Source organism: Coffea arabica, chromosome 6e (assembly GCF_036785885.1).
Source record: "Coffea arabica cultivar ET-39 chromosome 6e, Coffea Arabica ET-39 HiFi, whole genome shotgun sequence".
In the NCBI taxonomy this organism is placed as follows: domain Eukaryota; kingdom Viridiplantae; phylum Streptophyta; class Magnoliopsida; order Gentianales; family Rubiaceae; genus Coffea; species Coffea arabica.
Window position 1 is genome coordinate 11379997 of NC_092321.1, and position 13265 is coordinate 11393261.

Consider the following 13265-nt stretch of genomic DNA (forward strand, 5'->3'; position numbering starts at 1 on the left):
TTATGTACTGTGGACAACGCACTCAAATCACGTCCAAGTGCATCATTAGTAGCTAGAAATACTAGTACTGTAACCCATGGCTAACGTGTATAATGCATTATTTCTCCATGAACCTTGACCAAGCAAATCCAGTTATTTTAATGCCTAAGTGGGATTGGACTGTCCAGTGAGAATTACTACTAATGACGAGGGGTAAAAAGATTACTTTCAAGGGTATTTTTTGGGTCCATCTTTCCGGGATTTGGTTTTCCTCTTGCATTTGTGCCTTCGTCAACATAAGAAGTTAAAAGAATACTAATAATGTAGCCTATCGACTTCAATTAGAGGCATGGTACGACCAACACTCGCCGAATCAGGGCACTACACGTGTTATATTACGTTTCTTGGATTGAATGCTAATGGTTCTGCAGGTTTCACCTGTAATACTTGACATTAGAGTAGTACTTACTCTGATTCGGTGAAGTTAATTATGTTACATCTTTCTGAATTTCATTCTATTCCAGTTTCTCTCAGAAAATGATTCGAGAGTGTTGAGGACAATTATTCATGAAGCTATTACGTTATCTCTCTATTCAAGAATATAACCAACTTAGTCACTAGTCAGGTTTGTGCAGAATATAGCAAAAGCAATTTGTTTCAAAACTAATGCAACAAAAGATAACCGACAGAAATTTAAGAAACGCCATCAGTATGTATGGAAAATGGAAGTTCTATATTGCCATTCATCTCAAGAAATATATACATTTCCGGGAATCTTTAACAAAATGGAAACCTTATCAACTACTACTAGAAAATAATAACCACACCCCACAAAAAGGGTTCAATCCAAACAGAACCGATACCAATTCTAGGAGTCCAAACCTTAGAAAATCAGTTCTCAACTGAAAACTTTTCTTTTCTTCTTACTTTCAAGATTCTTTGAGTGATATTTGGCATTTTCCAGAACTCTTCAGCAACCCGAACTACTCATTTGTGTCATTTCTTGAAAAGCCTTCGCATCAGCAGCTCTCAAAGTGATGGTGTAAGAAAGATTAATCTAGTCCAAAATACCAAAATCCAGAAGAATTCATATGGACTTTTTTTTTTTTTTTTTGGTGAAAAGAAAGTAGACTACTAGACCTGATGGTCCTGATTTGTAGTCTCAGCATGATGATCAGCATCCATGTTGGTCAATTCCACCTGGCTGAGCCCAATTTCTTGCTTCTTTTCCTCACTTTCTCGTCCTGATTTTTCACTGCTTTCACTGCTACAGGAGCTATTACTAGTAGTACCAAAAGATGATGCTCTACTAGACATTGGTGTAGCCAACCAAGTAGGCTTCTCTTGGCCAGGCATGATCACAAGAAACTTCTCTTCAAAAACTCGTACACCTGGTTTTTTCAAATCACCATCGGAACCATCTTCATTGGACTCACCAGCCTCAAGGTCTCTTTCATTGTTTGCACCGCCTTCGAGATATCCCGAGAGTCTCCAGTATGAGCAAGCCAGAATTAAAAGAGCAAAAGCTATGAGTCCCAACATGGCTGCTAGTCCTCCAAAGAGGTATGGCACCGGCGAGTGCCATGGTGACCGCGTCGCCGGGGTCGATGCCACTGATGGGCTTTGTGCAATTGTCATTGTTTTCTCAGCTGAAGTATGAATTCTGAAATTTACATTCATTTTTCAAGAATTAAAAAAAAATGTGTTTTTTATGGTATATTTTGTCACTAAAGATGAAGGGGAAGCCTAGAAATTGGTGGTGGTGATAGGAGGAGGAAGGAGGAGGAGGTGAAAAGGGTGAACTGAGGAGGCAAATGTGGATGGAGGTGGTGATTTATAGGGGAGAAGAGGAGGTAGTTTTGGGTATTGGGGTAAGTGACTTGATAGAGTAAGAGAGAGATGGAGTGCGAAGCAGAGGTGGGAGTTTTGTAATTTTGGTGAACTATGTCGTCATCTGCATGAGAAATGGGGTCTACAATGTTTATGCTTTTTTGCATCTAAACAATGTAGAGTGGGATTGGAATGCACTTGAAAGCAAAAAGGTGTAACTGGTTTTGGTGATGATATCTTGAAAAGAATCACATCAAATTGTGGGTCGGGTGCAAATATGCGAATTTAATCGAGTTTGATTTGATGTTGTTAGTGTTTTTGTAAGGGGGAATCGAATATTAATGTAGTTTGGCATGTGTAGAATCCAATGACTTTTTTTTTCTTGTATTTCTGAAAATTAAAGGTGTTTCACAACCAAAAGGGAATTAGCCTAGATTAATAAACGTGGCTACGATTATGATTCTCATGTTGCCAATGGGGTTTATCTAGACTGGTTATTTGTGGGAATTAACAGTGCTTAGTATTCGTCATCAGTAACTAAGATAAATTTGTTAATGGTTTCATTTCTAATTTTTGATGCATGAAACTCAGAACATTGAAATAATTTCGATCATCATACGCACAATACACCAATACCTTTTTGGAATATAAAATATATGATGTTTACAGAAAAGATGTGGTATCAGAAATCCTCCCACTGTAACAAAAATTGTGGAGGTTTCTGTTCTAATATGATGAGATCAGAGATCAGTCAGTACTAAATTCTAAGAAGTTTCTGTTGCTCAATCAATTGCTTTGCGGTGTTATAAAGAGATAAGGCAAGAAATGTGGATGATTAGATTCTGTCACAAGCAAATGTTTCCCTATTGAGCTTACAGCTTCTACCACTGTTGAAGACTTCTTCCATCTCTTCTTTATTAAGGAGGCATATTCTATTGGCTTTCAAGTTTCATCGAAGTTAGACAATTTGGCAGTAAGTTTATTTCTACATGAAACTACTCCAATAGCTGCACGCATCTTCCTTTCTAAGATGCTTTAATTGCTGTAAAGAACAACTCAGGATAATCAAAAGCTGGAGGAGCCAAAAAGGGGGCCAGCAGCTGCACATTTCGTTTCTCAATTAGTGCGATTCATATCCTTACATAGGAACTTAACTAACTTCCTCCATAAGGGAGGCATCCATAGAACGCATAGAAGCCAACCTTACAAGAAATGAATAATCTGCGAGCAATGTATGCAAATTCCATAAACGTTTGGTATATCACCTCAACAATTTTTACCTAAATGAGACGGTTTCCATAGAATTTTGGCTACCTAATAGGATTGGTACATTTTTTGTACAAAATCTTGATCCCTAAATTAGATATGATTTTGATGCAATTTTGTTTTCTTACACATCAACCCCATGTGGAGGGAGTGTACCATTATTATAATTATTACGAAAACTATTTTCTTTGCGTGAAAAACTTCTGCCATTAGATAATTATGTTCTTGGAGCTTCTAAGATTTTGCCCTGAAAGCAACATAACTCGGCCTGATTGTATTCCTAAATCTTTCTTATCATAATTTTTTGACAGAAGAAACCAAGTGAATTAGAGCCCCACAAGTCCTTGGTACTTCCCGAAATTGGATCAATAATCATGGAATGGACTTTCCTCAGTGCTACTGAGCACTAGTTGTACAGTATTCTCGAGCCTTTGCTCGCTCTTGTAATTTTCTTGTTATATTGAATGAAATGATCCTACCGTTTCGATAAAAAAAAAAAAAAAAAAAATCATGGAGCAACAACAAAATGGCCCCAATTTGACATCACCCCATCTCCAAGTGCATTAATTCGTTTCATGTCCTGTTGTTCTCAACTCTCGTGTCTCAGCATCCTAGTCATCCACTCACCATTAATTAACTACAACTAAATTCTTAGTCATCTGCATACAGCTTTTGGTTCTGTTCTGTATAGCCCCTCAACAAACATCCCGCAGATGTAAAAGGGCCAATTTTCTTCTGATGAAATTTTCATCTGCAAACTGTAAAGCTAGGAACGGTTTCCAAAGGCCATTCGACGGTTACTTGTCACAAAAGAGAGCTTAATAATTGGAGATTGTGGCGGGATGGGTGAGGGCTAAGAAGCTTTTATGGCGGGCTGTTTTGCTTCACGACATAACGCATATAACACCGTCTGTAAAGACATCAAGCGGTTACCAAGATTTGATGTCATCTTGCTATTTTCTAGTAGTATTTTAAAACTCTCCATCACGCTGTACTGATTTCACTTTAATTTCCATTATTTTTTGCATGGCTGCTTAGGCTCCGCAAATTTTTGTCCTGATTCCCTTGTTGCATGGCTACATTTCCGATAATTGCAAACTGCTCTCCGTCTTTTATTTTGGACGTATCCATGCACGGATTTGAAAGAGGATCCAGAACAAATACTGAAATGAAAAAAAATGAAATTTTCTGGCTTGAATTTGTAATGATTGAGATCAATTGTGGCATAAAATGGTTTAGACGCACCCCAGATTCCAATTTTCCATTCACGTCATGCATTTTTACCTTAACCGTCAATTCTTTCATCTCTGAAATTGTATGAATCATGCACGTAGATGTTAGGAAAATTAACTAAGTGATGTCAAAGAAGGCTGCAATATACGGCAATTATGAAAATGGAAGTCGTTGTTGTGATTCTAAAAGTTACAGACCGCTCTCCACTACTATTTTTTTTTTAATATTATCATTTTCCTATCTAGCTCCACTGCTGATTTGTAAATACTAGTGCAAATTTTTTTTTTTAAAAAAATTTTAATCGATGTTACTAACGTTGGAGGAAGTGTTATATACATTATCTAGCTACAATATGAATCTGATATGACTTGAGCGCATAATTTTTTTTTTCTCTCTCAAAAACTCTGATTCCAATGTCTTTTCTAGTTGCGCATCTATTTTTAGATTATGAAAAATAACATGCATCTCATTTTTAATATTCCCATGTCTATCCCATTATCCCACATATATCCCCCGAAAGAACAGATACTCAAGGAGTATCTTCACATGAAAGTTACAGGAAATCTAATCCAAGGCTCCGAGCTTATATTCTAAAACTAAAAGAAGAAACAGATGAGCCACCTTTCCCACATTATAGCATTTACAAATGAAATTTCATGATAAAGTTTGATCACGTATGATGATCATCTCGAGGTGGTCTGGATTATTACACAACTTGAGAGAATGGAAAATGGGACCCCTGAAAAACTATGGGATTCTTTCAATGTCCCCTCCACTATAACCATTGCATTTTACTACTACAAAAATAACAAAACAGTAGTACGAAGCAGCTAGCTTGTGTTGTTTACAAAATCAACAAAAACCCTATCCCTGTGAACAAATTTGTGATCATTTCAACGGTGCGGGCCCTTGAGGTTTGAACTAGTACTCAAAGCAAATTGACCCCACATCCATTTCAGCTCAGGGGATCCCCACATCACATCGTCAATTCGTCACCCTCCACCATTTCGCACTTCCACCACCCTACGTACACGCCAAGGACAATTGGATATTCTTTTGGCTACGAAAGGTTATCCAAGCCCTGGTTAGTTGGTTGGATTCTTGGAGCTTAAACCTTACTACTTTCTATCCAATTTATAATTTCTATAAGAATGAAATAAAATTCGGATACCTGGATCATATGAAACCTCAAATGCAGAAAATGAATAAGTTGTTACTTTTTAGCTACCAGAAATTGGCTTTTTGGATCACTTATGATATATACCTCAAACTATGGCTGCATTTGTTGTTTTTACATTAATTTCTGGCAAAGTGATTTTCTTAAAAAATACTACTCATAATTTGAATTCTTCTTAAACATTAACATAACTCCCATAACTTGATTTCTCAAGTATATGTGCATAACAACGTTGAACCAAATCGACTCGTATTCGATTAAGGTTTTCGCTACTATCAGATTCAAGTTCCAATTTTGTGTCTAACAATTAGGAATTGGAACGGCGGCGCGGGGAGAGGTGGGAAGTGTAAAGCGAATGACAAAGGTACCTTACGATGCAGCATATAGCAATTTCGTTTGCGTGTACTAAAATTCAAATCTGTCCCTTTGCATTAATATCTCGTACTATAAGATTACATGGTACAATCAATTGAAAGAAAAAAAAATTTTAGCGACACGTGGAAGCTGAGAGTGTGACTACGCAACACCACAAGCCATTTGTATATATTTTTCATCAGTTCATACTGAATCCCACTCATTTGTATATTTAAAGCTTTAAACGAAATTGAATGAGACTAATTTCGAGTTAAATATAGCCTAGCCTAGGGCTTACTTTTCCTTTTTCTGCCTTATCGTTTTGTCCTAGTTAAAGTGGCCTAGGCTTGCAAATTATTGCTTTGTCCGAGTTAATACTACGAATGTGTACCATGTAATAAGAATCCAAGAATAGTGTGAAAAGAGAGATAAGACTTTAATTGTGGATAATTACGTAGATAATCAATTTACACCAACTGGATTTTTTTTCTTCTTTTTGGGAAGCTAAATAGTACCTACTAATAATGAAGTGGGGTACCGCCAATTTGTTATTATTTTGGCTGCTGTCTTTTCTTAAGTAGCTTTTAGTCAGAATAATTAAGGCTAAATAATAGCAAATGAAAAGTTTGTTAAAGCTCAAAGTAAAATAATAGGATCGTGAACTTTGTAATGAACAAACAATTCCTGTGCTGAAGATACTGTGGGCAGAGCACCAATTGTTTGAGTGGCTTTCAGGTGGTAGTGATTGGAATGGCTTGTTTCTTGATCTTTTACATATAATGGCCTGGGCATAGTGAAGCACCTAGTATGAGTGTACAAAGGATAGGAAAATGTTGGAATCTACAGAAAATGCTAAAGAAAGAAAAAGAGAAGAAGACTGGGAAAGAATAGTCTGATCGTCAAATGTTCCCTACTTTGGTGGATGTATTGCTTGTTGCTTCTCATTATTGTGTGCATATTAAGCCATAATTAATTGAGTCGTCTCTTATCTCAATCCTTTCCTTAGTGCTTTAATAAAGGATTGAAATAAGGTCTAAGTGAAAAGAGCAGGATACTGTTGAGTATTGTAGTATGAGGAATCCCATATTCAACATTTGTTAGAGGTTGATCATTGAAGGATGTTGCCAAATAAAGGATTGAAACAAGATGTCACTATCTTACACATCACATAAGTACATTTGATAGAGCCACTACATAGAATCATCTCTTTCTTGAGGTTTTCTGTAAGTATGAAATTTTTACTAATTTAGTTATATATAGATATATAGTAGAGTTTATTACCTTTTCGAAATCTCATAGTAATTTACGTAAGCAATTTCTATGTGCTGATGACGACCTAAAATGCATCTCTAGTTCTTAATTAAATAACAGCGGTAGAAACTATAGCAGTAAAAACCAAAAAAAAAAAAAAATGAAACAAGAAAAAGAACTATATAATCCATATAATGGTAAAACTGAAGATAAAAATTCCCACTATTGAAATTTAAAAAAAGGGGAAAATTGAGGGAAGTTGTTCTATTTTTACGGTCACTGCACTTTATCGCAGATAAAAATGAAAAAGGGAGAAAAGCTAGTCTACACTATACAGAGAGGTGGGTGTTTAAGCTATTTGGGTGTACTTACTGATGATGATATTGATTTCTTTTTTTTGTTGGTAAGCGGGAGATCTTAAAATCAAGATTTCTTACTTACAATTTCTCTTACTTTACCATGGAACCCAACTCTCTCCCAATATTGATTTCTGTTATGCATTAATTAACAAAAAAATTAGACGTCCACGCATGATCAATACTAAATTTGGCACATATACTTTCCGCACAGCCTAATAACTAATCACTAAATTGACTCTTTAAAGTAATTTTTTAATGGTAAATTACGGAACTATTGCCTCTAGTCAATCTCCATTAGCATCGGAAATGCTTACTCAACCTCCATTAACAACAGTAACACAACTAGGAAATTTCATGCACGCAAGCATTTTTGATTGAGCTGTTAATAAAGTTGGTACTAACTCGTTCACGTTTCAACTTTCGGTTTGGGCCATTTGGCACTTTGAGATTTAGAGTCTGGAAATGACAAATGATCGATCACGCTTTACAGGGAAATGGGCAGGGACGGTCAGCAGTATGACCATCCCTGAACGGTTAATGGCCACGATCTGGCCTCAAAAATTTGTGCGACTGAGATTACAAGTTGTAACTCGATTTCCACGCCATGTATGGTCCCACAAAAATTTACTCTAAAGTTACGCGATGTGCAATAAAAGTTACACGATGTACAAAGAAAGTTACGCGCAGTTGAAAATGGCTGCAACCGTCCGTGCCCTGAGTCCCGCTTTACAGATATTGTAGAATAATTGAGTTTTTATTAAAGATGAATCTGACCGTTCAAGATCCGTCTAGTTTTGTGATTAATTGATGTTTAATTTTGATATGACTTGTCTAGGTGTGACGTACGTAGCAGTTACTAGGTTTGTTGGATGGATTTGTCAATTATCATTGCTTGACTAGGTAGCCAGATGCATGGGTAATGCAAAAACAAGTTTTTTTTTTTTTTTTTCCTTATCAAATCGTTCTATCAAATGATTTCCAACTTCTCTACGAGAAAAAGGAAAAGAACCACAAAAAAAGGGGGATTTACTGACTAATTAATACGGCAATTTCATAGATTGAATCCTATTTCTAGTAACAAAAGTTTATGAACTTAGAAATGGATTCCTAACTCATTTATGATGTCAATCTTTCAATAAACCAAGTCCATACTCACTCGTTGCTGAGAACGCATGATTTCGAGTCAACTGATTCTCTAACGAGCATAGATAATTAATTTTGAAAAGACATGTAAAACATTTTTCTATAACTTTCACAGGTAAAATCCATTGCGGAAAGACTGCCTATAAACCATACAGATTGCTATGGCCATCGCGAAACAGAAGAAAACATAAAACCATAACGTGTTGTTTGTCCAGTAATGGTGACAAACACAGAGCATTTTTTCTCAAAGACTGAAACCATTAACAAATGAACTGGAAGAGTCACGTATATAGTACAGTGGCCTTGGGGCCGACGAGGAACAGCATATGTCCAAATTATCCTTAGCCAATTTATGTCTGGCACTTATGTGAACAGCATGATATATTCTTGATGTTGGTCCAAGGCCCCCGCAAAATTCGTCCCGTGATCTAAGACCACCACATTCTTATCGGTTATCACTCAATATCAGTCCCAAACCCGGGTGACCATGTTGAAAATTTAAAATCCAGAGGTTATTTATATATATTTCCAATCGAGAAAATAATTTAAATTCGAAATATATTTCCAATCGTTTCCTGGTACTTGATTTCAGTCAACAAAGAGAAAAAAAAAATAGAATCATAAGGCTGCCAACCAGATGAATAAATTGATTCAACGCAAGGTTGACTGTGGCATTATACGTAACATGGGTTCATCTCAGACGGTACTGAATATATGGTGGGCGCATCGCGCATAAGAGATATTTTCTTGGTCTCCCATTTGTTAGATTCTTGACTTGAAAGAGACAACCGTCCTCAGGTTGTCAACTATTGTTTGAACGATTTGGTTGTCTGATAATTGGATAATGGATTAAACTAGCCTTTGGTCCTCACTCGAAACAGGACAGAACTGCAGATACTAAAAGGAAGAAGAAGAAGAAACATTTGTATGTGAATGTGACTTTGGATAAACATTTGTTGACTTTGAGGCGTTTGAGAACTTATGCATTAGTATATGAATTTACTTTTCTTTTTTTAGTAGGATGGAATTTGAGAAGCTAACTGAGAGAGGGGATCAGAAATTCGAATCCAATACCTCTTATTTTTAGAGTTTTGACTTTAGCTGCTAAATCAAAACTTTCTCTGCCTTATATCTGTGCTTTTGTTCATCATCACTCTTCTTCAATGCATAACACAAGAAGCAGGCTTGAAATATGCAGTTTCTTTTAGGCAAACTGCAGGCAACTTCAATTCATGATTAGGCGTAGAATCAATTTACGCTTCGCAGGGGAACATCCCACGGTCATATATAACTGAAGTTACCATGGGATCATTTATTACGTTGTATAGAATATATTTGATAAAGAACATTCAATATTAGAGTGGCGGATCTATTATTTTCTTATTAGTAATATTCTAAAACGCAGGAGGGGAAAAGGCATTTAAATAAGAACTATTGATGATAAAGATTCTCAAAGTTTGCTTAAGAACCACGACCGCACGGGCCACCAGCTCCAACAGCACACGTGCGTATAACACACCTAATTCAAATTATTAATGACATCTTTGTATGTTTCTGTCTTGGCCTGATGCTCAAATACCTTATATTCGATTTCTAGCACCTGCGTCTTTTTCCTTTTTCTTCTATGAATATGGACGTATCATCATCATCACCAGGGGCGGAGCCAAAAAAAAATCTTAGTGGGGGCAAAAATAACACTAAAATTTTTTATCTACTCTTTTTCTAATTTTTTAAGCAAAAAAAAAAAGTCTCATGGATAAAATCACCATTTCACAAGTTAAAATATTTATCAAATAACCCATTTATTAGTTATTACATTAACTAATCAATTTTCAAATTTCTTTAAAACAGTAATAGTCTCATGCTCTAGAAATATATTTGCAAACAAATTTAAAATAATAATAATAAGAAGTAATTGTTTAGAACCTGATTTTGATGGTCTCCTAAAGTTGGTGAAAAGAGCTGCAAAATGTGGCAGATCCAGGTTCTAGAAGATCAATTGATTCTGGTGCAATCTCTAAATCGGATGAAGTAATCAATAGAAAGAGTAACAAGCTTTGGTTGTGGAAGAAAAAATGGCTCTTGTATGTATGTTGGGGAGTGGGGACAACCGAGAGCCAGAGGAGGAAAGGGAAATTGGGGAGTGGGGACAAAGAAAGTAAATGATAATTGGATAAAGTGATAAAAAGAAAGAGTAGTTGGCTTGGGTGTGGAAGAAAAGGAGCCGGTTGTGAAGGGAAATGGGGGACCACAGGAGTAAAGGGAACTTGGGGAGTGGGGACCAGAAGGAATGACTGATATAATTGGTACTTGGCCCTGTTGGAGGGAAAATGAGGACTAGAGGAGGAAAGTGAATGATATAAATTTTGTGACACATTCTTTCACATTTTTTCTAAAAAACATTTTGGGGGCACATCTAAAATTATGTCAAAATTGTAAGTGTATTATAGAAATTTAAGGGGGGCAGTGGGGGCCGTGCCCCCAGTGCCCCCCTTTAAATCCGCCCCTGATCATCACCACCATCGCTCATTTTTTAAGATACTCTGAAAAATCTTCTTAAATTTGAAAGTTTCAAGAAGAAAATATTCTCTATGTATCAGATTGTAGCTAAGAAAAGGATAGAAATAGTTGGGCCCTTACCATTTAAGTTATAGCCGAATCTCAAATTAATCTCTCATCCGTATGTTTCAACTTCTTGACATATCTTTTCCATTATACTTTTCAACTAAGACAAATTTAACACATCAAAATGGCAATATTATACTTAATACTTCATGGACACAATAATTCAAGCGTATTATGATGAAAACAAATTGTGATTGTTTGCCAAAAACTAGAGGCTTAATGTGTTCAACTAAAACACGAAAGATAAACTAAAACCAGTCCATCATACTTCCAAGGGATAATGAATTCTCCGTGTCTAGATCGGTCTGGTTGATGTGACTTTTATAATTTTTGGTATAATCTCGTATAATTTTGATATAATTGTACTTTATATATGAGTTGATAAATTCATATATATATATATATATAGACAGACACACACACTAAAATTATATTAATCTGTGATAAATATTCTAATAATTATATAATTTAATAGAATTGGACAAAAGTTGGATCGAAGATTAAGTCTCAATGATGAATGATATTGCTTCCCATAGGTTAAAAACAGGACCTACAACTTGCTACCTAACCATATAGGAACTGAACCCCACAATGTATACAGTCCGCCGCACCCTGGGTCCTATATTTCCCCTCCAATGTCACTTTCTTCATGCACCCTCAGGGGCTGCCCTCCTTTATCAGTCATGCCAAAGCTTTTTCAGTCCACTTTTACTAGTGGATAAACTCTCTCTACATCACCTAGTTGAAATTACCAATTTCAATCATTTTGTACCCAAGAATAGAAATACAACTTGTATTTCATTTGTTTTGGACTTGTTTACGCCAAAGCTGAATACAAACTTACGCTTCCCACAGCTGATTGTTAAGTGCTGGCAACATCTTCTTCCCGGATACGTGAATATGCAGAAGCTAGCTGATTGTTAAGTCCAAGTGGACCATTTAGTTTGTTGATTAATGAGTTGAAAAACGTCAACTGAAGATCAGAATCATCATCATCAACTTGGAGCACTCATAGATATATTGAGTTTGTTTGGATAGAGAGTATTTGGTTTGCAAAATTTATTCTCACAAATCCCAATCACCTTTTTATCTTCCCAATCACCTTTTTATCTCACATACATCACATCATAAAAAGTGCTACAGTAACTGGATCAAATAAATCATCCAAATAAATTCTTATCCAAACAAACTCATTGTTTTCGCAAATCTGGCATCAATATCCATGACGGCTGATGCTAAGCAATATTCCAGCACCAACCTCTGTTGTGACATGTATTTGACAGAACGTCCCAATATTCCATACAAAGAATCTGATGCAAATATAGAGCCAATTCACATTTAACTTGACAAAAATTTCATCAACTATCCCCTTATCAAGATAGATATAGGCTATGAGTGATGTATTAACTTCGTCCTTACTGTGATGAGTAACAGGCGGCCTAGCTCATTGTTGCATGCCAAGCTGTATATCTGCAACCCCAAAGTTGTATATCTACAACCCCAAAGTCTTACACACCCCCCCCCCCCCCCCCCCCCAAAACAACACAAAAAAAAACCCTAAGTCAAGAGTCAATGATATGGCCTAGGAAGCAGAATTTGGTATCGGGGAGAACTGCTGAGGACAAAAGTTGTCACCCCGTGTGTACCCCTTTATCCAACAAGACCAGGGAAAATAATGTCTACAAAAAAAAAAGGTTGGTCAATTTTCAACAAAATAATAATCAAAATAACATTAATAATAAGGAGGGAGTGGAGAGGATTGGGTTGGGTGGTGGAGGGAGGGATTGCAAGTAAAATATCTAGGATTTAAGGCATCTCACTTATTAAAAAAAAAAATTTAATGATAATGATTATAGTTCCTACATCTTGGGGTTGTTTTGTAATATTGTAAATTTTGCAAAAGGCTGAATACTTGAAATTACAAAAAGCTACTTTTTGAAAAATTCTTGATTTTAACCTTTTTGCCTACTGAAAATTTTAAATTAGTATTTTTTTTGTGAAATCATAATCTAAGGTCATATGAGATAATCAAATGAGAGGGCCCCTTG